The 24,457-nt window shown below is 43.3% G+C and overlaps 1 protein-coding gene and 1 long non-coding RNA gene across 15 annotated transcripts in view; one reads left to right on the top strand and one right to left on the bottom strand.

Moving 5' to 3' along the window:
• GRIP1 (glutamate receptor interacting protein 1) overlaps positions 1-24,457 on the top strand; it is a 380,704-nt gene that overhangs the window by 123,786 nt on the left and 232,461 nt on the right. The window lies entirely within an intron of this gene.
• Positions 19,150-24,266, bottom strand: LOC143839092 (uncharacterized). The gene is made up of 3 exons (XR_013231600.1): positions 22,600-24,266; positions 20,739-21,180; positions 19,150-20,118 (listed from the first exon to the last, which is right to left on the bottom strand). It is a non-coding gene; the product is annotated as an uncharacterized LOC143839092 (long non-coding RNA).

Genomic DNA, 24,457 nt, shown 5'->3' with positions numbered 1-24,457 from the left:
GAAGCTGCGCTTTCTTCCGCATTTTGCTAACATGGCTTTTTTCGGCGGCATGCACCGAATCTGCGGCTGGTTGCAGCCGGCTCCGTGTGTTATTGGTGATTTTAGTCGCCGCCATTCCACCCTGAATGTGCGCTATCCCCCCCCCCCCGTGCATAATGGGCCTAACAGGTTTTCTTTTGCATTCTTCATTTATTTTTCTTCCTTTCAGTGGTCAGTTCACTTTCTGCTCGCAGTTTCCCATATTTCCTACGAGTAGTTTTCTGGTGGGTTTTCCCATTGCTTTGCTCCGAAGCTGAGGGTTATTCAAAAGCATAAAAAATCCCTTAAAAGTAAAGGTATCCCCTGTGCAAGCACCGAGTCATGTCTGACCCTTGGGGTGACGCCCTCTAGCGTTTTCATGGCAGACTCAATACGGGGTGGTTTGCCAGTGCCTTCCCCAGTCATGACCGTTTACCCCCCAGCAAGCTGGGTACTCATTTTACCGACCTCGGAAGAATGGAAGGCTGAGTCAACCTTGAGCCGGCTGCTGGGATTGAACTCCCAGCCTCATGGGCAAAGCTTTCAGACGGCTGCCTTAACACTCTGCGCCACAAGAGGCTCTTTAAAATTCCCTTAGATTTCCCCATACATGCAGCCTTTTCTCACCTCTTAGAGTTTACTTCTCCACTACTCACATTGTTGTTCCTTTCAATCTATACCTTTTGCCATCTTCTCCCCCACATCAGTGTTTACTTTCCCCATTATGTGATTTTTTTTTAAACAATCACAGTAAGTCTTGTAAAATAAGTAGATCAATAAATGTTGAGTGTTGGAGAAAATTAGTCATTGAGAAAGGCTGAGGTACAGGCGGGAATCTTTTCAGAAGTGTTGGTTTGTGCGTGTGTTCAGGGGTTGATCCTATGGGCAGAGTTCTCCTCTCAGGCTCTGCTGGGAAACCTGCTTTAGACTGGACAGCCCACAAAGGAGCTGATCTTGGAAGAAGAACTCTTCTTGAAAGTTCTGCTGAGCAGCCCAGTTTATACTGGATTGCCTAAAACAGCCTGTCAAGATCCCAATCCTATGGGGAAAACTCTCCCCACAGACTTGGCTGGGGCTCTATGTCTGTGTGTGCAGTTAGGTCAATTTCAGGATTTGTAAAACTCTGCCTGCCTTATTTTGTGTGTGTGCCCTTCCATTAAAGGATCTGAGCCATGAGGATTTAAATGAAAGGCCCCTACTTAACACAACTGTTCAATTGTGATAGGGCAATTGTGTCAATTTTAAAAACCTTGGACACCACTCCCTACAATTTACAAGCGATGTTCCCACCCACATGCAACTACTTCAGCGAGGATGGTGATAGCAAGAAAATGGAGGCAAGAAAACATAACCTAGTGTGAAGTCCTGGATTGAAAAACGGGAGAACTGGCAAAGATGGCAATGCTCACCAACCCAGTGAATGGTAGAACTCTAGAAGAACATGAAGAACACTGGGAGTATTCTCACAATATTTAGATAGATAGTTATCCATGTATTAGTAAGTCACCAAGGTGACTGCTATGTTATAATTTTGTAATCTCTTTTTTCTTTCTCTCTTTTTCCTTTATAATGCTTTCCTAAAAATGTAATAAAATCAGAGTGCAAGCATTCTTCGTCAGACTAACGAAGTCTGACAAAGAGTGCTTGCACTTGAAAGCTCATGCCTTGAATAAATCTTTGTTGGTCTTAAAGGTGCTACTGGACTCTGATTTTATTGTGCTACTTCAGACCAACACGGCTACTCATTTGAATCTAAAAATTTAATAAACGTTGGTGTCTGCCAGCACTTTAAAAATAAAAAGTGATGTTCCCACCCAACTTAAGTAAACTGCATTTTTGGATAGTAGATGTAGAATAAATACACTGGGGGAGGGGAAGATGGTGTGTAAGGATGGCGCTAAATCCAAAGTCAAGCCTAAAAGCTTGACTGCTCAGAAAATCAGTAAGCTCTTCATACAAAAAAGGCCTGAGAGGGGCCACAAGCAAAATGCCACAGGACAGGGGCCGCAGTGACAATAGTGGAATCAGACAAATTACTTCTCTCTCTGTCTTTTGTTAATGCAAACTGTGAGTAAAAGAGTGAGAAAAAGGTAATTTTACCTGACTTACCTTCATTGCTGCAGCACCACACACACCCCTTCTTTGGGGCCTGTGATGACCCTTGGGACAATAACAGGGAAGGAGAAGCAATAGAAAAATCTGCTTTGCCACTTCTTTCACTGAATTCTTCTGCTAGACCCAACTCTTAACTTTGCTTTATGTTAGAAAGAAAAAGTGTGGGAATGAACAGAACAAACAGATACAATTCTCTAAATTAGCCATTTTCTCTAGGAAAACTGATAAATGTAATCAGGAGATCAGTTGTAATTCCAGGAGATTTTTAACCTAGAGATTGGCTGCCATAATAATTGATTTGCTTGGAGCAATATCTATTGTGCATGTTAGGAAACAAAAGTCTTTCTGCCCCTTAAATTTCCTCACAGAAGAGACTGAAACAATGCAGGCTTACTTAATGACATCACTAACAGGAAGGGAGACACTGAGAAAAGATGGAAAGAGAATGTTTCTACAAAAGGAACCATTCACAGCTGAATATACTTGGAGTGGCTACATTTTAAAGTTGCACTGTTCAGCCATCTCTGTATGCATGAAGCTAAGAGTGCTGGTGCTACTCTTAGCACCACAACAATTTCTGTTGTCAGGTTTAATGGCTAAATTCAAATGTCATGTCAGTCCAGATTGTGACTGGCATGAATGTGTCTCTTCTGCCATGCTTGTGCACACTCTCTCACCTTTATAGAGTACACTCAAAATCTGCCTGACCTGTAAGAGGTTTTTTTTTCTTTCCTACAAATCAGGATTGTAGAATCGTTGTGGTGAGAGCACAAACTCTAGTTTGCCCTGGATTATAAGAACAATATAATTTTCCGTATGATGTTTATTTCATTGGGTTTATGTTCACACCAGTTTCCAAACCATTATGAATCATAGAATCATAGAATCATAGAGTTGGAAGGGGCCATAAAGGCCATTTAGTCCAACCCCCTGCTCAACGCAGGATTAGCCCTAAGCATCCTAAAGCATCCAAGAAAAGTGTGTATCCAACCTTTGCTTGAAGACTGCCAGTGAGGGGGAGCTCACCACCTCCTTAGGCAGCCTATTCCACTGCTGAACTACTCTGACTGTGAAAATTGTTTTCCTGATATCTAGCCTATATCGTTGTACTTGAAGTTTAAACCCATTACTGCGTGTCCTCTCCTCTGCAGCCAACAGAAACAGCATCCTGCCCTCCTCCAAGTGACAACCTTTCAAATACTTAAAAGAGGGTTATCATGTCCCCTCTCAACCTCCTTTTCTCCAGGCTGAACATTCCCAAGTCCCTCAACCTATCTTCATAGGGCTTGGTCCCTTGGCCCCAGATCATCCTCGTCGCTCTCCTCTGTACCCTTTCAATTTTATCTACGTCCTTCTTGAAGTGAGGCCTCCAGAACTGCACACAGTACTCTTAGTGTGGTCTGACCAGTGCCGTATACAATGGGACTATGACATCTTGTGATTTTGATGTGATGCCTCTGTTGATACAGCCCAAAATGGCATTTGCCTTTTTTACCGCTGCATCACACTGCCTGCTCATGTTTAGTTTACAATCCACAAGTACCCCAAGGTCTCGTTCACACACAGTGTTACCTAGAAGCGTATCCCCCATCCAGTAGGCATGCTTTTTATTTTTCTTTCCCAGATGCAGAACTTTACACTTATCTTTATTAAATTGCATCTTGTTCTCATTTGCCCATTTTTCCATTGTGTTCAGATCTCGTTGAACCCTGTCTCTATCTTCCGGAGTATTTGCCAGTCCTCCCAATTTGGTGTCGTCAGCAAACTTGATGAGTAGTCCCTCCACCCCCTCATCTAGATCATTAATAAATATGTTAAAAAGTACCGGGCCAAGCACCGAGCCCTGAGGTACCCCGCTACTCACCTCTCTCCAGTCTGATGAAACACCATTAACAACAACTCTTTGAGTGCGGTTCTCTAACCAATTCCCTGTCCACCTGACTATCTGAAAATCCAGATTGCAGTCCTTCAATTTATCCATCAGAACATCATGGGGAACCTTGTCAAAAGCTTTACTAAAATCCAAGTAAATGACATCAACCAAATTTCCCCGATCCAGCAAACCTGTTACTTGGTCAAAAAAGGAAACCAGGTTGGTCTGGCAGGACCTGTTGGAGACAAATCCATGCTGACTTCCTTGGATCACCAAATTGTCCTCCAGATGTTTGCAGATCGCTCCCTTTAATATCTGCTCCATTATCTTCCCCACAACAGAGGTCAGACTCACTGGTCTGTAATTTCCCGGGTCATCCATCCTCCCTTTTTTGAAGATCGGAATAACATTTGCTCTCTTCCAGTCCTCTGGGACATCTCCAGTCCTTAAAGAGGTTCCAAAGATGATGGACAAGGGCTGTGCAAGTTCTCTGGAAAGTTCTTTGAGTACTCTCGGGTGCATTTCATCCGGACCAGGGGATTTGAACTCTTCCAGTGCTTAAAAAGCAGTATGTAAATATTGCTAATAAGTAATGCATAAGCTAGAATCACAAAAAGGGCATTGATTTATAGAATGTAACATTGAATCTTCCTATTATAATTGTTTTCTGTAAATGTCTTCATGTAGGACATCATACCAGTGTAGCTTTGGAATAGGCTTTATCAGGTTTTTAAAATTATTATTATTATTTGGAAGCCAGGGACACCATTTTAGAAATCTACAAGTCTAGTTTCTGGATTTGGTGACCCTTTAAAACATGCTTCTTTAAGTGGCTTCCTCCCTTTCCTTGATCAGCACTAATCATCTGCTCCTGAGGAATACCCTTTTTCATAGAATCATAGAATAACTAGAAATTAAGCCTGCTGTAGCTAAAATATAGCGGGTGCTAGTGGATTGGGAGGAATAAGGAAGGAAAGGAAGGTAGAAGAGGGAAGGAGGGATTGGATTGAGAAAGGAGGGCAAGGGGTGGGTAAAGGGATGGATAGAAGGGAGAAAGACAGAAAGGGCGAAAGAGAGGGAGAGAATGAGAGGCAGGAAGTAGATAGAGAAATAGAGGAAGTCAGGAAAGGAGGAAGGAAGAAGGAAGGAAGGCAGGCAGGGAGATAGGTGGAGTGGGAGGGGAGGGGGGAAAGGAGAGAGGTCGCAAAGGGTCAGGGGGAGTTGCAAGGGGTGTGTGAATGGGGGGGTGGGTGAATGGGGGGGTGGCAGGGGAAGAGCGTGGGGTAGAAAGGGGTGGGTGTATGGGTGCGCAGATCACAAGGGTGACTGTTGGGGGGGGGTCGAGGGAAGATGGCAATGGTTGGGTGGGTGGGAGGCAAGTCCCAAGCATGTTGGGGGGGAAGACAGTGACGGGTGGGTTGGTGGCTCTGGGGGGAAGCGCGGCAGCAACTTTTGGGGGTGGGTGGGCGGGTTGTTGGAAGGGGGGAACCCGGCATGGAGCAGCAGCAGTTTGGGGGGCGAGCTGGGGGGAGCGAAGAACACAGAGGGTGGGGGGGGTGTGGGGGGTGGCACAGTGGGAGGCTTACCTTGGCCATCGTGGTGGCGGCAGGCATCCTGGGTCATCAACGGGAAACGTGGCGGCCCTGCTCCTATCCCAGCAGCGAAGCATCTGAGCAGCCAGTCCAGGATGGGCCGAGTGGCACTCGGAGGGGCCAATCAGGAGCTGCTTCACAGCTCCTGATTGGCCCCTCTGAGTTTTTATCAAGGACAGGCCCCGCCCCTTTATCCTCCGAAATTGCCCTTAAAAGGTAAAGGTATCCCCTGTGCAAGCACTGAGTCATGTCTGACCCTTGGGGTGATGCCCTCCAGAGTTTTCATGGCAGACTCAATACAGGGTGGTTTGCCAGTGCCTTCCCCAGTCATTATCATTTACCCTTTATTATTACCGCTCTGCAGGAGCGGTTACAGATAGAGCTGGAAGTGATCTCCTGGGTCATCTAGTCCAATCCCTGCAACAATGCAGATCACTCACAACCCTATCACTCACCCACTGTAGCCTGCCCCCCCCCTTGAACCTTTGCTGTGTTCTATCTGCACTTTTTCCTGAATAGCTGTTATGGCTTCCTTTCATGCCTACTATAACCTCACTAGGTATTTTTTCTGCTTTCCCCAGTCCTGTTGGGATCTGTAGTGGAATTACAAAAGAATAATTGTGAGCTCAAGGAGACACATGTTCTATTTTTCCTTCCATTCCATATATTTTGCTGAATCACGATTCCTTGTAATGCAGTTGTATGATATTAATGGAGTGCCTGTTGTGGTCTCCCTTTGTACCTTTTTCTGTCCTGTCATTAGTGAGATGGAGTTTGCTTCAGGCTGATCTTTGTATAGAATAAAATGTCTGCAGGTGTCTGTTCTGGACAGAAGTCTTTGCAGCCTTCCGTGACTTCATGAGACTATGAGAGAATGCCATTGGAAAATGGTCAGGCCACCTGCAGCTATAGAGCTGGTAAATAACTTGTTTATCCAGATACCTGTGCCTTGCTTGGGGGAGGACAGGTGATGGCATAATGCCACATTTTACTCTCAGTCATTGACCCCATCTCATTTAAATGCTAAAAATAACACCCACTTTTTAAAATCCTCTCCTGAGAGGGCAGAGAAGAAATATGGTAATCTCTGAAACATAATATGAGTAGATCTAATTGGACAGTTCCTTATCAGTGAGTGTCCAGGAGTGGCTGATTAGATAATGACCAGATCTGGAGTATGATATTACAAGAGTATAAAAGTCTATGTAAAAGGCAATTCTGGCCATCTGCTTGCTCTGGAGACATTGCTGCAAGATTCTTGCTCTGAGGACACTGGTGCTGCACAGCCTGAGCCTAGGACTTGGCTGCCATCAAGAAGGGGCTCTTGATAAATGCAGAGAGAGAAGTAAACTTGTTGGGTGTGTACTCATTTATGCCATGCTGAAATCTTTATTTGCCTGCTAATTGAGGCTAATAAAGTATGTTGTTCCCTTTCCACTGTGCTTGGTTATTGTCTCCAGATCTAATAAAGAACCTTTGCCAGGTCTCTTTGGCAAAACAGGATCCCTTGACTATTACATGTCTTTCCCCCCCTGCTCACCAGTATAACATATCTTCATCAATCCTTAAGCATGTACATCAAAATAATGCTGAGAAGGAAAGTCCCTTTAATTGCTGTTATTGTAATATAAGCACAACATTGCTGCTTTCTTCAATTCCGTAGGGCAGTGGTCCCCAACCCCCGGTCCAGGGACCAGTACCGGTCCGTAGATCAGTCCGTACCGGGCCGCGGCTCCTCCTCATTCTCCTCCCTGGCTGCTGCCTCAGGGGCTGCCTTGCCACTCTGCTGTTGGCTCACCTTTGGTGCTCTCCAGTGGCCGCCATGGCTGGGGCTTCCCCTCAGCATGGCACTGTGCAGTTGCTGATGGCAGCGCCCCCCAGTGGGCAGTGGGAAGTCAGGGGCACCAGAGGGAAAGCAAGTGGAGCAGGGGCTCAGGCAGCAGCAGCAATGTCCCTCCGCAAAAGACTACCCTCCCCTGGGCCTCAGTAAAATTGTCAAGCGTTGACTGGCCCCCGGTGATAAAAAGGTTGGGGACCACTGCCGTAGGGGATATGCTTAGTGACCTTATTTTGACAATATATCTGTATGTACCATAGCAAAATAATATGAATGTGATACTGAGAGTTGCAGGGATAAAACGTACAGGTGAATGTCCTTGAATTTCATAGAAGGACCAAATGGAAAATCCATTTTGAAAATTGACAGATTTGCTAAAGTCTCTCATGCTTAAAATGTTATAACTATAACTCTAATGAAATCAAAATGAAGGAAGGTAAAATACATGGACTGTACTCTCTATTAATTCTTATTACATTTGCAGAGACATATTGAAAGAGCACAAATCTGAATCAATACAGGCATAACTTGAATAGCAGTTCAGTCTCATGAGCCATCTTTTTAAAAACTCCTAGTTTCTTTATAAGGCTAGCCATAGAAAAAATCTGAATCATGACATTTTTATATATGCCCTGTCAAAAACTATATTTCTCTACTTGCCACTTCCTTTACTATACTGAAAAAGATTCAAATGGCAGCCGTGTTGTAGCACAACAAAATTTGAGTCCAATGGCATCTTTAAGACCAACAAAGATTTATTGAAGGTGTGAGCTTTCGTGAACTTAAAGGTGCCATTGGACTCAAATTTTGTTTGAAAAGTAAAGGTCATTGTTTTTTGAACTGTTTGTTTTTTTGGGGTTTTTTTGCTTTAGGATGCTTAGTACTAATCCTGCGTTGAGCAGGGGGTTGGACTAGATGGCCTGTATGGCCCCTTCCAACTCTATGATTCTATGATTCTATGAACTGATTTTGTCAGAGGAAATGTACATGCACAAAAGCTCACACTTTGAATAAATCTTTGTTAATCTTAAGGATGCTATTGGATGCCAGGTTTGTTGAAAGAGTAAAGGTCATTGTTTTTTGAATGGAGGCTATTATGCATGGCAGGAAACACCACATAAAGTCTACAAAAAAGACTTTAAAATAAATTCTGCATGTGGCACTGGTTTCACCATAGAAAACCCATTGTAGTATTTTTGATTCTGCATGGCACTCACTCCTCATGGCATTTTCTGCATCATTTCCTCACAGTATTATAAATTTGCTTTGCTATGACTTTTTCATTTACACCAGTTCCAGGGATACTGTCTATGGCATGCATAAATGTTACTGTGTTTTCTGTCTCCTCCCCTGAACTGTCTTACACCAATGGCTGAATGGAAAGCCCATGAATTATTATTCCCATGAGGCTGTGCCAGCAGCATGTCTCAGTCAGGTGACATTGCTGCCGACCACAGCCTACCAATGTGCTCCTAGTACCCTCCCATATGAGGAGATCTTTCTCAAATGCATAATTGTTTACTTTGGTCTAATATGGTATGCAAAAAAACACATGCCTGTTATTAAAAGGTGAGATTTAAAAGGGTGATTTAACAGGTTCAGTGACCTGACTTTGGTGAAAAACTGAGTGCATAATAGCACCTGGTTTTGTAAAGTATTGTCAAGTCACAGTTGACTCATAGTGACTCCTCTTCTATTTAGTAAACCCTGGTCTTTCTTGGTGATCTCCCATCCAAGATACTAACAATGGCCTACTCTGATGTTTTGATGAGTTTATGTTAATCATTTTTAAAAATTAGACAAATGCAATTTAAGTTTTGTTTTAGATTCCTTACAGTTTATGAGGGCATGCCTTATGCATGTGATTGGGTATATATAACTATCTGCATCTGGCAGAAAATCTGATGGGAAAAGGCATCAGCAGAAGGAAATTGTACACACATAGAGCAGTGTTTCTAAGAGGGACAGGGAAGGATTAAATGGAATGAATAATACCTGAAAATTCACTATTACAATACCTTATTCTTAGAAAGTGGCTCAATCTAATGTTAATTATCATTTTATGATTAATTTCAGTTGAACCATTTAAACTAATACTAGATAAAAACCACCACTTGTAATATTTTTCATATTTGTCTACAGCTTTCTAATTAAATGTAAAATGAGTTCTAAAATCAGTGCCAGAGTGGAATGGTGTCTAGATTGTTCAGAAATGATACAGGGCATATTAATTCAGATTTCTTCTAGAGTAGAGAGTTCATTTAAAATATTTGAATCATTTTTATACCCATACCTAAGCAACACCATGTGGCATTTTGAATTAAAACAGAGAGATTTACCTCTTTTGAAGAAGGATAGATCATGGATTGGGGAAAAAAGGAAACAGGGATCCAGAGGCACATTAGACACTAGTAAAATTTATTCTGCTGCTTTTGTAACCCAACTTCATCAGATGCATGATATGCATATCCAGTAAGTTGATGCATTAACATTAATAATATAAAAGCAGGGGGTCAATATAAAATTTAAAGGGAGGTCAATTGAAAATAGATGCAACCAAAATAGTATTCAGTCCACTCTGAGTGGGCAAGGATCACTCCCAACAGTTGATAGATATAGATATATAGGATTAATATAAAATGTAATCTAGGAGAGTGATAAAGCACAACAAGCAGACGCAAACAGAAAATTAGAGAGGTATGCCAGGGTCCATCTGAGTCACTACTTCTTTTTACCTGAGCGCCATCCAGCCCTGTGGGTCCTCAAGATTATATACACACAAATGAAGCAGACCTTTGTAAAAATACACGTTTATTGAACAGTTTGAAAAAGGATATCACTGCACAATACAGTCTCTATAGCAAACTTTCTAAACCAAGGTTTAATGAAACCCTAGGGTTTCTTGATGGCCCTCGAAGGGATTCCTGAATGGGTAGGGGTTAATTAATTTTATATGTTTTTAAAATTGGTTGTTTACCAAATATGATCATATATGGTCATGTTAACATGCCAACTTTTCCAAAATGGCCAATGATGGGCCTAGAGGGGGTAGGAAGCGGACATGCCCTAGATGGGTGTTTACACAGCTATACTTTCCAACCATATTCTGGCCCATTTGGCTCCATGGTGCTTCATGGAGTTGTGGAGCCAAACAGGGTGTTTTTTCACCCCCACAATGGTGGGATAGCATTGTCACACTATCCCAACTTTGTGCAATGAAACTCCCCTCCCCCCCTCCACTGCTGTGAGTCACAGCAGAACCTTTCTGCCCCTGGAGTTATGCATGCGCACAAACAATTCCAGGGTGTACCGTGTGCACCGGGGTATTTTTCTCCTTGTTAGTATATAGGAAGATATTAGCAGCTATAGTGAGTGAAAAATCTGAACTTGTTCAAACTCGGGGGGGGGGGGGGATAAGCCTTAATAATTCAGCCATTCAGGGCATGTTCTGCTTTTGAAACTTTTAGATCAACAACAGAATGAACAGGAAGAATTAAAATATTCACTCAGTGATGTCTCAGTAATACAATTTGTTTTGTTAGATTTGTGTCCATTTATTATTTTGCATTTGTCCTGTATATAGAATGGAAGGGCATTATAATGGCCTCTATTACCTTGCAGGATGAATAGGTTAATAAACAGAAGATGATACAGTGTATGTTATTAGGTCCTGTGATTGTGTTGTCTGAGTATGTATGAGGCCAAAGTTGGCATCTAGGTTTGTTGCACTCAGATATCTGAACTGTATCTTGTTAGGTGATACATGACAAGTTGATTTAGGGTAGGAGGCTCTCCGTAAGAAAGTAAACAGCTGAGAGAAATGCAATTATCCAGAAAGGGCTGCAGGTCATTAATGGTGCAGAGCCTCTTGTGGCGCAGAGTGGTAAGGCAGCCGTCTGAAAGCTTTGCCCATGAGGCTGGGAGTTTGATCCCAGCAGCCGGCTCGAGGTTGACTCAGCCTTCCATCCTTCCGAGGTCGGTAAAATGAGTACCCAGCTTGCTGGGGGGTAAACGGTAATGACTGGGGAAGGCACTGGCAAACCATCCCGTATTGAGTCTGCCAAGAAAACGCTAGAGGGTGTCACCCCAAGGGTCAGACATGACTCGGTGCTTGCACAGGGGATTCCTTTACCTTTTGGAATGGTTTGATCTGTGAGCTGTAGATCAGTGGTCTGCAAGCTTTTTGGGGTTGTGGACCAGTGGGGGGGAGGACGATCCGGGCGCCGCGCATGTGCAGCAGGTCCGCACATGCGCGTTTGCGCCTGGTGGGACTGCAAATGCGTATGCGTGGCAGTTTCGCGCATGCGCGCACCTGCCGCACATGCATGTTTGCACAGGCGGCGGCCACACTTCCCTCTCCCCACCCCTACTGCAGAAAGAAGCTTGCCAGGCCGCAAGCTAATCAGCTGCTTTGGTAGATCTCATACTTGGGGGGGAAATGGAAGCGGCCTGTAATAGGCATTCTTAATTAGAGTAATCAAGAGGCTGTATTTTCTATACATTATGATAAAAAGCAATCAGTTAAAGACAATAAAATTCATATACATATATGATGCTGTTATATAAGGAGTGTGTGTTGCATGCACAGACAGACTAAATTAAAAAAAACACTTTTTGTCTCCTACTGGTTCCTGCTTCCTTCCTCAGTTACACATAGTCACACTTTCTCTTTTTTCCTTTTATCCCACTTCTTATAATGGGCTGTCCTGATTTTTTTCTTCAGGTATCTTTTGCTCCCTCTGGAACCCTCCTCCCTGTACCCCTCTCTACTTCCCTCCACTCCATGTTTCCCACTATTGCCCAATCCCCTGATTTTCCTTCCCAGTCACTTTGCTAACTAGATGTTTGTCTTATCCTCCCTCCCTCCCACCCACATCAGTGCTTCTTTTCCCATGTAGTTTCTGCTCCCCCCTACTTTTACCAGTCTTTCTCTTCCCTCCCCTACTCCCTTCTGTTCTTGGGTGTAAATGCTGCTCATATTTCTTACAGTGTAACTTCTAAATTCTCAGATTTTTTTTAGCAAACCTGCTACCCCATTGTGTGGACTGGGGAGGGGGGGATAGTCATACTTGAAAATTAGATCTAGTTTATAAAATGCAGTGGACTATGTATTAGATTCTGTAGAATTAGCTTCTAAAAGGTAAAGGTAAAGGTATCCCCTGTGCAAGCACCGAGTCATGTCTGACCCTTGGGGTGACGCCCTCTAGCGTTTTCATGGCAGACTCAATACGGGGTGGTTTGCCAGTGCCTTCCCCAGTCATTACCGTTTACCCCCCAGCAAGCTGGGTACTCATTTTACTGACCTCGGAAGGATGGAAGGCTGAGTCAACCTTGAGCCGGCTGCTGAGACTGAACTCCCAGCCTCATGGGCAAAGCTTTCCGACGGCTGCCTTACCACTCTGCACCACAAGAGGCTCATAGAATTAGCTTCTACCATAGATTTTTGTCCACAAACTAGAGTATTGTTCCCCACATGCCTGTGTCATTTCTGAGTGATGTAGGCATGTTGAGTTTAATTTCAGCATTCTTCCCTTTTTGGGGAGAAGTAATCCACACACACACTCGCCAGCCAGCTAGCTGGCAGCAGAGAGCTAGGGCCTGAAAGCAGCATCCCTATCATAAGACAATCAATTAACTATTCAATAGGATTAGTATTACAAAATTGGAAAACAAGTTATAAACAATGCAGAAAGTGGAATTACAAAGATAGAAATTGCAGTATAAAGCAAGTTGATACATACAGTAATTATTGCAGGAACTACAGTCCTCTTCCAAATAACGGAGTCCTCCATTTCCACTCTATTACATTTCTAATACCTCTGTAAAAAATGCCCTCTTGAACATTGATTATGATCTCTAAGTACACTGGCTTGCCAGTTTTGCTACAAGTAATTGGTTCTGGGTGTTTGAATATGGGGATGGATCTATAGATGAAGTGTTGTGTATAGGAAAATGAGAATGTGGATTCAATATGAATAGCAGTCTTTTCCCCTCTTGTAAAGATAATTCTATGCAGCTTTCTCAGGGAAGGAGATTATGTGCAATATTCTGTTGTTTACGAAAATGGATGCAGTCTTGACATGTGATTCAATTCCTCACTTAATTTTCAGAAATAGGTTTCACAATGAATAGAATATAATCATTTATGTTTTTTCCTAGAACACTGAACATTAAATACTTTGTTGTTGTTGTTGTTGTTGTTGTTGTTGTTAGGTGTAAAGTCGTGTCCGACCCGTCGTGACCCCATGGACAATGATCCTCCAGGCCTTCCTGTCCTCTACCATTCCCCGGAGTCCATTTAAGTTTGCACCTACTGCTTCAGTTACTCCATCCAGCCACCTCATTCTCTGTCATCCCCTTCTTCTTGCCCTCAATCGCTCCCAGCATTAGGCTCTTCTCCAAGGAGTCCTTCCTTCTCATGAGGTGGCCAAAGTATTTGAGTTTCATCTTCAGGATCTTCCTCATCTGCAGGTTTACAATCCCAGGCTACCAATTTATAATCTGAAAATATTTTTCTCCTTTTTATTTTTTTCTGCTAAACAGTTGTACCCCATCAAGGATATTACATAAGATTAGTTATTCCAGGTTGTGGCCAGGGGTATACAGCTGATAGTAGGTCATAGCAGATTGATTGAATCCACCTATGGATGGGTGTCCATAGATGTAATGCAGTATGGATGGACAGTGTTCACGTTCAGATCCACCTTTGGAAACATACATGATACAGCCTTGAATGCACATCCAGTACACAGACATACTGTATTTGCTGGTGTATAAGACTACTTTTCCCCTCTGCCTCCAAGTGGGGGGGGAGGTCATCCTAAATGCCGGGTGCACTTCAGTTGGGGTAGACATAGCTGCCCATAGTGGCCTCCCGATGCCTGCCCACCTCATTCTACATACCATCCAGTATCGCACGGTATCCAGCGCGGCCGCAGTGGGTCATCAGCGTGTCTGCAGTGAGCATCAACAGCAAGACAGGGGTGCCAGCCTTTTCGTAGTGACTGGCCTGTTCTGCTCGGCAGGAAGCAGCGGCACTCCGGCCTGCCACTTGTCTACACAGAGCTTGCACTTGCGCACTAGTGCCAGTCACAGGGAGATGCAGAGGCGGGCCGGAGGCACTGCGGTTGCACTGCGGATGTACAATGGTGACAAACTCTATATTTTGAGTGGAAATGTTGGGGGGTCGTCTTATACGCCGGCAAATACGGTAATTTTTAAACTGTTGACATTGTGGTATGCTGAGAAGACACCTGCTTGCTCCCTTCCCCATAAAAGAGTCTTGGCCCAGTTGAAATCTGTTCTGCCTGGATCTGATTGGCTATAAATCCATTCTGTTGTTGGGTGATAAATAAAGGCTGGGCCTTTGGCAAGAAACAGCAGCAGAGCAGACCATACTGCCCTCACAAGGAGAAGGAATCAGGAAGTGGGCATAGGCTCCAGAAGCTCCTGCTTGTATACCTGCAGTAGAACTGTTGGCTAGTGAAAAGATTCCTTTCCCTGATGGAAGTGACTGCAGCATAGAACTTTCTGGATTCAGGAGCCCTGAAATTTGTGAGGCGAGCAAGACAAAGCATTTGGGAATTTTCTGCTTTTAATTTAAACCATAGTGAGGTGGAAAAGTTAAATATTTCTCACTGTGCGCATGTCCCAAACCTAATTGTGATCTACTAGTGTAGGAGTTATAGCATTTTGAAAACTTTGGGATGATTACGTATCTTCCAAGGTCACATCTGTTTTGGTTCCAAGCAGTGAAATTAATTTGGAAAGCTGAACATAAATAGTAGTTTTGCTCTTTTCTGTCAAGAAGTGGCAAAATACTCCTGTTGGAGGAACATTTGGCAGGAGGGTATCATATGATCTAATTTAGTGGAAGAGTAAGATCCAGTTCTGTTTTCATTAGTAAAAGAATATACAACCCTGCTTTAAATTATACATATTCATCTGAATTCACATGTCCATTCACAGTCCAGGATTACTAGGCACATAAAATACATAGGACTGTTTACGCACTGGAGGTTTCATGCCAGGCTGCAAGCTGGAGTTTTAGTCGTGGCAGGTTGCACCACCTCTTTCTGCACCCACACGGGGGAGCATTTGGCCCTGTGCGCCTCAACTGCCCCTGATTTGTGCTCCTGCATGGGAGCTCAGGCAGTGATGTTCACAGTGCGTAAACAGTCTATGAAGAGTTGGATTAGGGTTTATATATTGAACAAGAAGCAATACAGGTTGAACATACAGAATAGCCAACTTCTTTTTACTACTGACCAATACATCCATCTTCTATAATTTTTCACAGCTTTCAAACCATTAGATTGGCAGTATTCCTTTGAATTTACTATTTTCTGATAAAATATATCCATTTTCTTAGCTATATCAGTCACATCTAACACATAATATCGTTTGATTTATTTTTCTCTTCCTGTTTTCTAAATCAATTTTTGATATTAATGAATGTGATCTGCATCTAAGCTGATATTCTTAAGCAGCATCTAAAGCATCTCAGTCTCTCATGAAAATCAAAATGTATTAGAAAATGAAGACACTTTTATGCCTTTATATCAAAAATAATTCAACATTTGTTTCTATGTTTTGAGTGAGATGAGATAGAAATGTAATTTATAGTCCTCAGGGAAGGGTGCTATATAAACAGGAAAATAAATGTTTTGTAAGCCTAATAGCAATTAATGATATTTGTTTGGATCCTACAAGCTGTGGGTGTAAAATGCTCTTGTATATGGAAAGTTCCAACTCCCCTTGCTCTCGCTGCCCCCTCAGAACTCGCTCAGGTTGATGCTGGGAGTTGCAGGAGCCTTATAGCAAAATTCCATGAGGAAATTCCCCTCATGGGTTAACATGGGTTAAAATCACATCAAAATCACAAGATGTCATAGTCCCATTGTATACGGCACTGGTCAGACCACACCTGGAGTACTGTGTGCAGTTCTGGAGGCCTCACTTCAAGAAGGACGTAGATAAAATTGAAAGGGTACAGAGGAGAGCGACGAAAATGATCTGGGGCCAAGGGACCAAGCCCTATGAAGATAGGTTGAGGGACTTGGGAATGTTCAGCCTGGAGAAAAGGAGGTTGAGAGGGGACATGATAGCCCTCTTTAAGTATTTGAAAGGTTGTCACTTGGAGGAGGGCAGGATGCTGTTTCTGTTGGCTGCACAGGAGAGGACACGCAGTAATGGGTTTAAACTTCAAGTACAACGATATAGGCTAGATATCAGGAAAAAGTTTTTCACAGTCAGAGTAGTTCAGCAGTGGAATAGGCTGCTAAGGAGGTGGTGAGCTCCCCCTCACTGGAAGTCTTCAAGCAAAGGTTGGATACACACTTTTCTTGGATGCTTTAGGATGCTTAGGGCTAATCCTGCGTTGAGCAGGGGGTTGGACTAGATGGCCTGTATGGCCCCTTCCAACTCTATGATTCTATGATTCTATGAAAATCTTTAACCGCTCCTCGTGGAGAGGAATAAATAAAGCAGTAAGGGCCCCGAGGGCGGCCCCTGTCCGGGATGAGGAAGGGTGCTGATAGGCCCCTTCCTCTGCGCCTGCCGATTGGGCCCTCCAATTGTCAGTCCAGCGGCAACGCGTGGCTCGCAATTGGTCCCTTGCCGCCGGACTGATGAATCGGGAGGCGCGAAGCGCCGCCATTTGCTCTATGGCCGCCCACACGAGCAGAGAGGCACTGCGGCCGCCGAGAAGACGTGCCAGCCACGGCCAGCCCCAAGAGGCAGCAAGAGGATGGCGCCACGGCTTTCACACCCTGCCAACACCCGCAGACCAGAGGGAAAGCCCGCCGCGAGAGCCGCTGCCCACCGGCCGGCGATGGCCAGAGAGCCGGTGCCTGGAGGACACAGATGCCGTGAGAGGCACCTGGCCCCGCGCGCCCGCGTCACCACCGCAAACAAGCCACCCGACCCCGCTCTCCCGAGCCTACCCTCTCCAGCCTCGCCCAGCTTCGCCCAGCTCCCGCCATTTGCTCCATAGCCGGCCGCACGAGCCAACAGGCTCTGCAGCCGCTGAGAAGACGCCCCACCCACGGCCAGGCCCAAGAGGCGGGAGCCGGTGGCTGCGCCCGCCTACCGCTGCCAGCAGCAAGACGATGACGTGACGCCCGCGGCTCGCACGCCCTGCCAAGAGCCGCTGACCGCCCGCAAAGCCCGCCGTGAGAGCCGCTGCCCACCCGCCGCCGATCACGAGAGAGCCGCTGCCCGGAGGATGCGGACGCCACGACAGGCACCCGGCCCCGCCTGCCCCCACACCCGCCGCCGCCAATGAACTGCCCAACCCCGCTCTCTCCTGAGCCCACCTCCGACGCTCAGATCTACGCGGACACCACCAACGGTAGGAAGGCTCCCAGGCCGCCACCTGGCCGGCCTCACCTGCGGGGGGCCTGGTGGGAATGCTGCCAGCCAGCCCAGGAAGGGTCTCATGGCCCCTAGCGCCCGTTGTATTTAGGAGACAGCGGGCTTATTTACTAGTGACATATAAAACACATATAAAATATAAATTTAAATAGAGACATTAACTCATAATATTAAAGTATTTTAAATGGTTACCCGCTTTCCAATCATGGAAAGGAAGGGGGCTTACAAAGATGGTCCATTACTGGTTGGCGGGTGGGATTCTGACATTGAAGCCAATAGATCAGATGGTTTTAGGCTCTTCATCCCTAGGCCTGGCATAGCTGACTTACAGGCCTTGTGGAATTAATATCTCTGTTTATATAGGCAATTTTTTAAATAATGTAGTAAACCTTTACACGTTTGTACAATGTCTGATTTTGCTGGGAAGTTGTTCAGGTGTTCCATACAGAGGACCAGGAGCAATAACCGAAGGGGACTCAGGCTCGGTTCTCTGATAGGTGGGTTGCCATGAGTAAGGGAATAGGGCAAAATAAAAATGTCTTCAGAACCCTTTTATTGTTAGTTGCATTTTCAGTCACACTTTGGAAGCTACAGACCAGTATAAACAAATTTTAGGTAAAAAAATCACTTTGAGGATCACATTTATAAAATTCACAGAAACGTGTGGGAATCTTTTCCTGAAAAATCATCCTTTAGGTTCATGTTTGTTTATGTTAGGCACTCCTTAGGGGTGACTATTCTGATTTATTTTCCTCTCCCCCCCAGCATATGTATAGATAGAGAGAGGAGGAAATTTTATGAGGTGTCAAGAGTGAGGGACAAGGAAGAGACAGATACAAAAAAAAAATGGAGTTATAGTTGTGATTCTTCTCTTCAGCTCTCAGGTAGCTAAAGCTGTGCAAAAAGAATTCAAATTTAGCTAAGATCTTGGTTATAAGAAGTCAAGACAAAATATGTGCTACCTATTCAACAGAAGGAACTTTAGGGATTTTTATTATGCCATAGTAAATTTGAAAACATACTGCTTTTCATATTTTAAAGGAATTCCTTCCAAACTTCAAAATTTTAATGGGGTTGAAGATTCCACAGACTGTATTATGTGTCACAAAAATTGTTTCCAGAGAGTGAACATAGTACTATAAGGTCATTATAGCCTGGAGGACTGGTAGTCCATTGTATTTGAAAGATAATTGGTCATTTTGCAATTACACTTCATTCACAATTAATTCCGTTGTGTAAAAATAGCTAAACTTCTAATTGGATTAACTGTTGAGTTTAGAGACATAAGCAACATTTCTATCCATAGAAATCACATTGCACTGTTGCTGATAACTCAGGATGACTGAGATGCACTCATAAAGTTCTATATTAAAGCTGTTGGAAATTATTGATATATAATTCACAGGTTTTTGTTACTGCTAAGGAAAAAATGGATCTCAGAAAAATGCACATAACTCAGATTTTATAATCACCTTTGATACAATGACCATACTATGAATTAGTCTTTTTGTGTGTTATGAGAGCTTTTGTATATAATTACTTTTGAACTATTTTTGTCCAGTATGATAGGTTTAAAGAGATTAGGAATGGGAAATGCAGGTTGTGCTAAATGATCTTTTGATTTTATTATTGACTACTAGGAGTACAGTTTCTGGTTGAAAGAAAATCATGACAAAGGATTGGCTTTAAACATGGCCACAATCTTTATTAACATAGTTGGCATAGCATGAGGGGGGGCCCTCACCTATGCAGTCCGTTGACTGCTATCCCATACCAATTCCTGAGGAACAAGGAGTCTGTCTCATTTCTCCACTGGGAAAGCGGACCCCATGCCCTCGGGAGTTGGTCTAATCTGGGAAGCTGCCTGTAAAGAAGGGCCAAAGGGCACAAACCACTCTGGCTGACTCCCAGGCAGCTTTGCCAAACAAGGTCCCATACCCTGGGGAATACAGTCACACACTGCTTCCCCTCAAATGGGCTCTCACTCATGCCAAACCCTGCGGTTATGATGAACATCAATAAGAAATAATGATTAATACAAATACAAGCTTAACTACAACATTATAACCTTATCATAGGGTGGACAGGCGGGAAGTTGTTCAGGTGTTTGGCAAAGAGGCTGAGTCCTCAGCACGTGACACCTTAAATGGGCATGCTGAGGACCCGCCCTGACTGGCATGCGTGCTGCCGTTGCGCAGCACATACGCCTGAAGCTGAAGGTACCAGACGTATCCCTTCTTCACTCCCGCCCTCCACCGCGTCAGAGTAAGTTACGGCCATGTATTGACCAGCAGGAGTGCAGTTTCTGGCTGGAACAGACGAGACAAAGGATTGGATTATTTATAAACCACCCACGACATGTTTAAATTGGCACAACATGTTAAAATTGGCATAAAACCGATTCAGTAAGATCATATATAATTAGATGATATAATTAAAGATTAAAGAGAGGAGTGCAATAGATGCAAAGTTTGCAGCGATTGTTAAAGATATTCAATCATAAAAACTGGCAATACCTGTCTTAAACAAAGTTGTAGTATATATTTCTTTGGTGTACCAAATATACATTAAAAATTAAGAGCTCCTTTATCACTTAATTAAAACTTCATTTAATGTATTATGTATACTTAATTATGTTTCTTTATTATTGCAGTTTGTTTGTCTATTTATTTATTTCTTACATTTAGACCACCCTCTCCTGTGGCTCAGGGCAGTTTACAGAGAACATGAAACTGTGCAACTAATACAATATGAGTTCAGTAACTACATCCTCAAAATCAACAATAATAATAACAATTTTAACAACTGTAACTTTAACATTTCAATCACAATCCTGAAAAGCAGTCAGATTAGGATTGCCTGCGATGACACTAGTGGGCATATTGAAAAGAGAGGGGCTTCTTGGGGCCCAGTAGATGTTGCCACTGACCTTAATTGAATGCTTGGTGGAAGAGCTCCTTTTTGCTGGACCTGCTGAACCGTGCTAGCTCCAAAAGGGCCCAGATCTCCTCTGGGAGCTCATTCAACCAAGTGGTAGCCAGGACAAATAATGACCTGGCCCTGGTTGAGGTGAAACATGCATCCTTGGGGCCAGGGATCCTTAGCTGGTTATAGTCAGCTGAGCTAGAGCATAGGCAAAGAAGCGGGGGGCATAGGCAGAGAAGTGGTCCATCAGAAACACTTGGTCCAGACCACATATGGCCTTAAAGGTAATTACCAAGATCTTAAACTTGATTGGGGATTCAACTGGTAACCAGTGCAGTTGTTGGAGCACGAGCCAGATGTGGGTCCTCCAAGGTGTTCCCGTGAGAACCCTGACCGCTGCATTTTTAACCAGTTGTTGCTTCTAGATCAGGGATAAGGTATAATTTCTGTAAAGGGTTGGAAAATAGAGTACTTCAGATGTCATACCAAATAATAGTTTGGTTCAGTTTAAATGCGTTTGGTGTTTTTACGACCTTCCTCTTCTCACAGGCTATCTCCTCTACAGTAAAAATCATTGTTTGTCTTTATACTGAAACTTGCATGCTGTGAGTTGAACTTGCTTTTCTGTACCAAGAATACAAACCATAGTTCAAATTTCAAATAATTTGCATTAATGGATAAATAATTAATTGACCCACAATATATGAGGGGAAAAGAAAGGAGGAATACACAGGTATAAAACTTGTTGACATAGCACCAGGACAAGGTTTATCATGACACCAAATTAGAGTTTCTGAGGCACATTGGTCAACCTCTTGATTTTAGCATCAGCTGTCACCTACCAAATGTTTGTTGCAGTCAAAATCTTAAATTCAGTGATACAGTTGTCCTTATAAGAAGGCAAATCAGTAGTACTCTTAAGAATAACAAGCAGAACACATAAGCATTTGAATGTAAGACTCAGCTTAATTCAGTTTGCTGTATGTCACAATGCCAACATGATGTGCTGTGCAGTAATTGTCTGTGACTTTACGTTTTTTTTAAATTTGCACTGGGCCCTGTGGGTTTAGCTGACCCAGTTGTTCTTTTTCAAAGTGTAATCTTTTTGATACCATGAATGTTGCTCGTTAAAATGAATTATATTATATATGTATTTAATATTGAAGTGTGTATTGAAGTGTACATTGAACAACATTGAAAAAAAAGAGGGAGGGTTGAGAATACTGCCAAAGATAGTTTTATTCCAATGCTTCATAGTATAGAACTGGCATCTCACATATGCTGTGATAAATACATAGAGCTTACCATTGCATTCCCGCAAATAAAAACAGAAGATTATATAAATTAATTTGTTATCTGCTACCCGTCTGTCATAGGAACTTTTTCTTAAGAAATATAAACTGTTGGTATTGTTTCAGTTTTTTTATTATTGTTCTAATTATTTGGAACTGTATAAGGAGAAACATGTTGTTAGCCCATTGCTTGGGTTGAACTACCAATAGCAGACTTGAGACATTAGTGAATAAGGTGAAAGGAGACGCTAAATAGTAAAGATGTTGTATAGAATGTGAACTTCTGAGGTTTTGCCTAATTATAGGAAGTAGATATTTTCTAAGGAACATCCTAGATATTTCAGTCCACACTTCACTAAAATGTTTCTCTAAGATTTCAAAATAACCATTTACAACCTATATATTGTTAGAAGTGCATGACCTACTTATAACTACACAATACCTTAAATTGACATTATTTTTTTTAATTGTATGATACCAAACAAAATTATCATACTTTTGTTATATTTTTTCCTGTTTAAATTCCTTTTTCAAATATTATCATACAAACATTATATCATATTCAGTACTTACTTCTTTGCTGTCTACATAAAATATTTTATTCCAGAAATCTGTAAACGTAGATTATTCTTTTTACAATCCTGTTTTTGCACTTTGTCCATGATCATAACTGTTGGCATAGTTTAAACTTCCAAAGAAAGCACAGCACCAAGCTGCTTAAAAGAATATAAGAAGAACTATCTTCTTTGTTCATTTGTTCATTCTTCTTGCTGTGTCCAAAGAGCCAATCAAGACACTGGAGAAGATAATTTGAAAAATATCAGGAAGTTCCTGAACTTAACTCTCCTCCGATGCCCCCTGTAGGATATTCTTCTTGTGTTGTTGAATCACACACATTATAGATCTTGCATATTCCAACAATAACAACCATATTTTTTTCAACCAGATTTCCTACTTTGGTAATCTTCACTTTGCTGTCAGAATTCTCACTGCTATCAGAAAATGTGATATCACATATCACAGTTTTTAGGTGGCATTTCAAAATTGTAGACAAGTACATTAAGAGCATAAGGTAGGATTTCTTATTTCAACAGTTGTGATTTTGTTAGTGAAGTTTTGTTTGTTATTGCCAACAGATTAACAGTACAGTCTTCTGCAGAGTTACTCCAATCTATGCCCATAGTTTCAGGGTACCATTGCTAGCCCTCTGAAACTTGGCAGGCCATTGCCAAGGTGCAAAGAGGAGAAGAAGAGTTGGTTTTTATACCCCGCTTTTCACTGTTGAAAGCAGCTTACAACCGCCTTCCCTTCCTCTCCCCACAACAGATACCCTGTGAGGTAGATGAGGCTGAGAGAGATCTTACAGGACTGCTGGTCAGAACACACTATCAGGGCTGTGGCGAACTTAAGGTCACCCAGTTGGCTGCATGTGGAGTGGGGAATCAAGCCCAGCTCATCAGATTAGAAGCTGCCGCTCTTAACCACTACACTGTGCTGGAGAGAAAGACTGGATATATTTTAGCTGTTTTATACAAACTGAACCTGGTGGAAAACATTAAGAAGGCAATGACAAATCTGGAAATAGGAGCTAGGGATTTGCATCAACTATACCATGGAGAGGAAATTACAGCTATACTGGAATCACAGACAAAAATTCAAAACTCCAGAGCACTTTGTAAACTGGGTGAGATTTATGTTCACATTTCTGATGTTTGTGTTTTTGGAAGTTCTGCAAGAGGGGAGACATCCAGGTAATAGTCCAAGCCTGTGAAATGAACTCTACCCTTCCTCCCAGTTTGGGAGCCCCAAGACTTACCAGTATCTTTTCCTTAACAAACTGAAGTCTGGCACATACACCTATGGGAATTTAATTTGACCTTCAGTGGACAACCCACCAACTCATGTCTATTAATATTTATAAGACTGAATGTTGCAGTAAGTTTTACAGTGTTTCATACTATAGGCTTAAATAACATTTCTTCCTCTCCTACTATCTTTAACACAGCCCCGCGGCGCCGCGGACTAAATAAAAGAGTAAGGGCCCCGAAGGCGGGCCCTGTCCGGGATGAGGAAGGGTGCCGATAGGCCCCTTCCCCTGGACTGACCAGCGGAGGGCCCAATCGGGAGGCGCAAAGCGCCTCCCGATTGGCCCCTCTGCTGGTCAGTCCACCCCCAAGCTGCCAATTGGCTGCTGATTGGCTGCTTGCCTGGCCACAAACCAATTGGAGGCGCAAAGTGTCTTAAAGGATCAGCGTCTTGGGCAGCGTCTTAAAGGATCCCCGCCACCTTTAAAACGCTGCCCAAGCCCCGGGGAAGGCGCTCTGCGGCTGCAGGAGCCGCGGAGCGCCTTCCCCGGGGCTTGGGCAGCGGCTTAAAGGATCCCCGCCGCCTTTAAAACGCTGCCCAAGCCCCAGGGAAGGCGCTCTGCGGC

The sequence above is a fragment of the Paroedura picta genome, chromosome 5, assembly GCF_049243985.1.
Source record: "Paroedura picta isolate Pp20150507F chromosome 5, Ppicta_v3.0, whole genome shotgun sequence".
Classification (NCBI taxonomy): Eukaryota; Metazoa; Chordata; class Lepidosauria; order Squamata; family Gekkonidae; genus Paroedura; species Paroedura picta.
The sequence above is the reverse complement of the archived record's forward strand: the minus strand, read 5'-3'. Positions and strand labels throughout refer to the sequence as shown.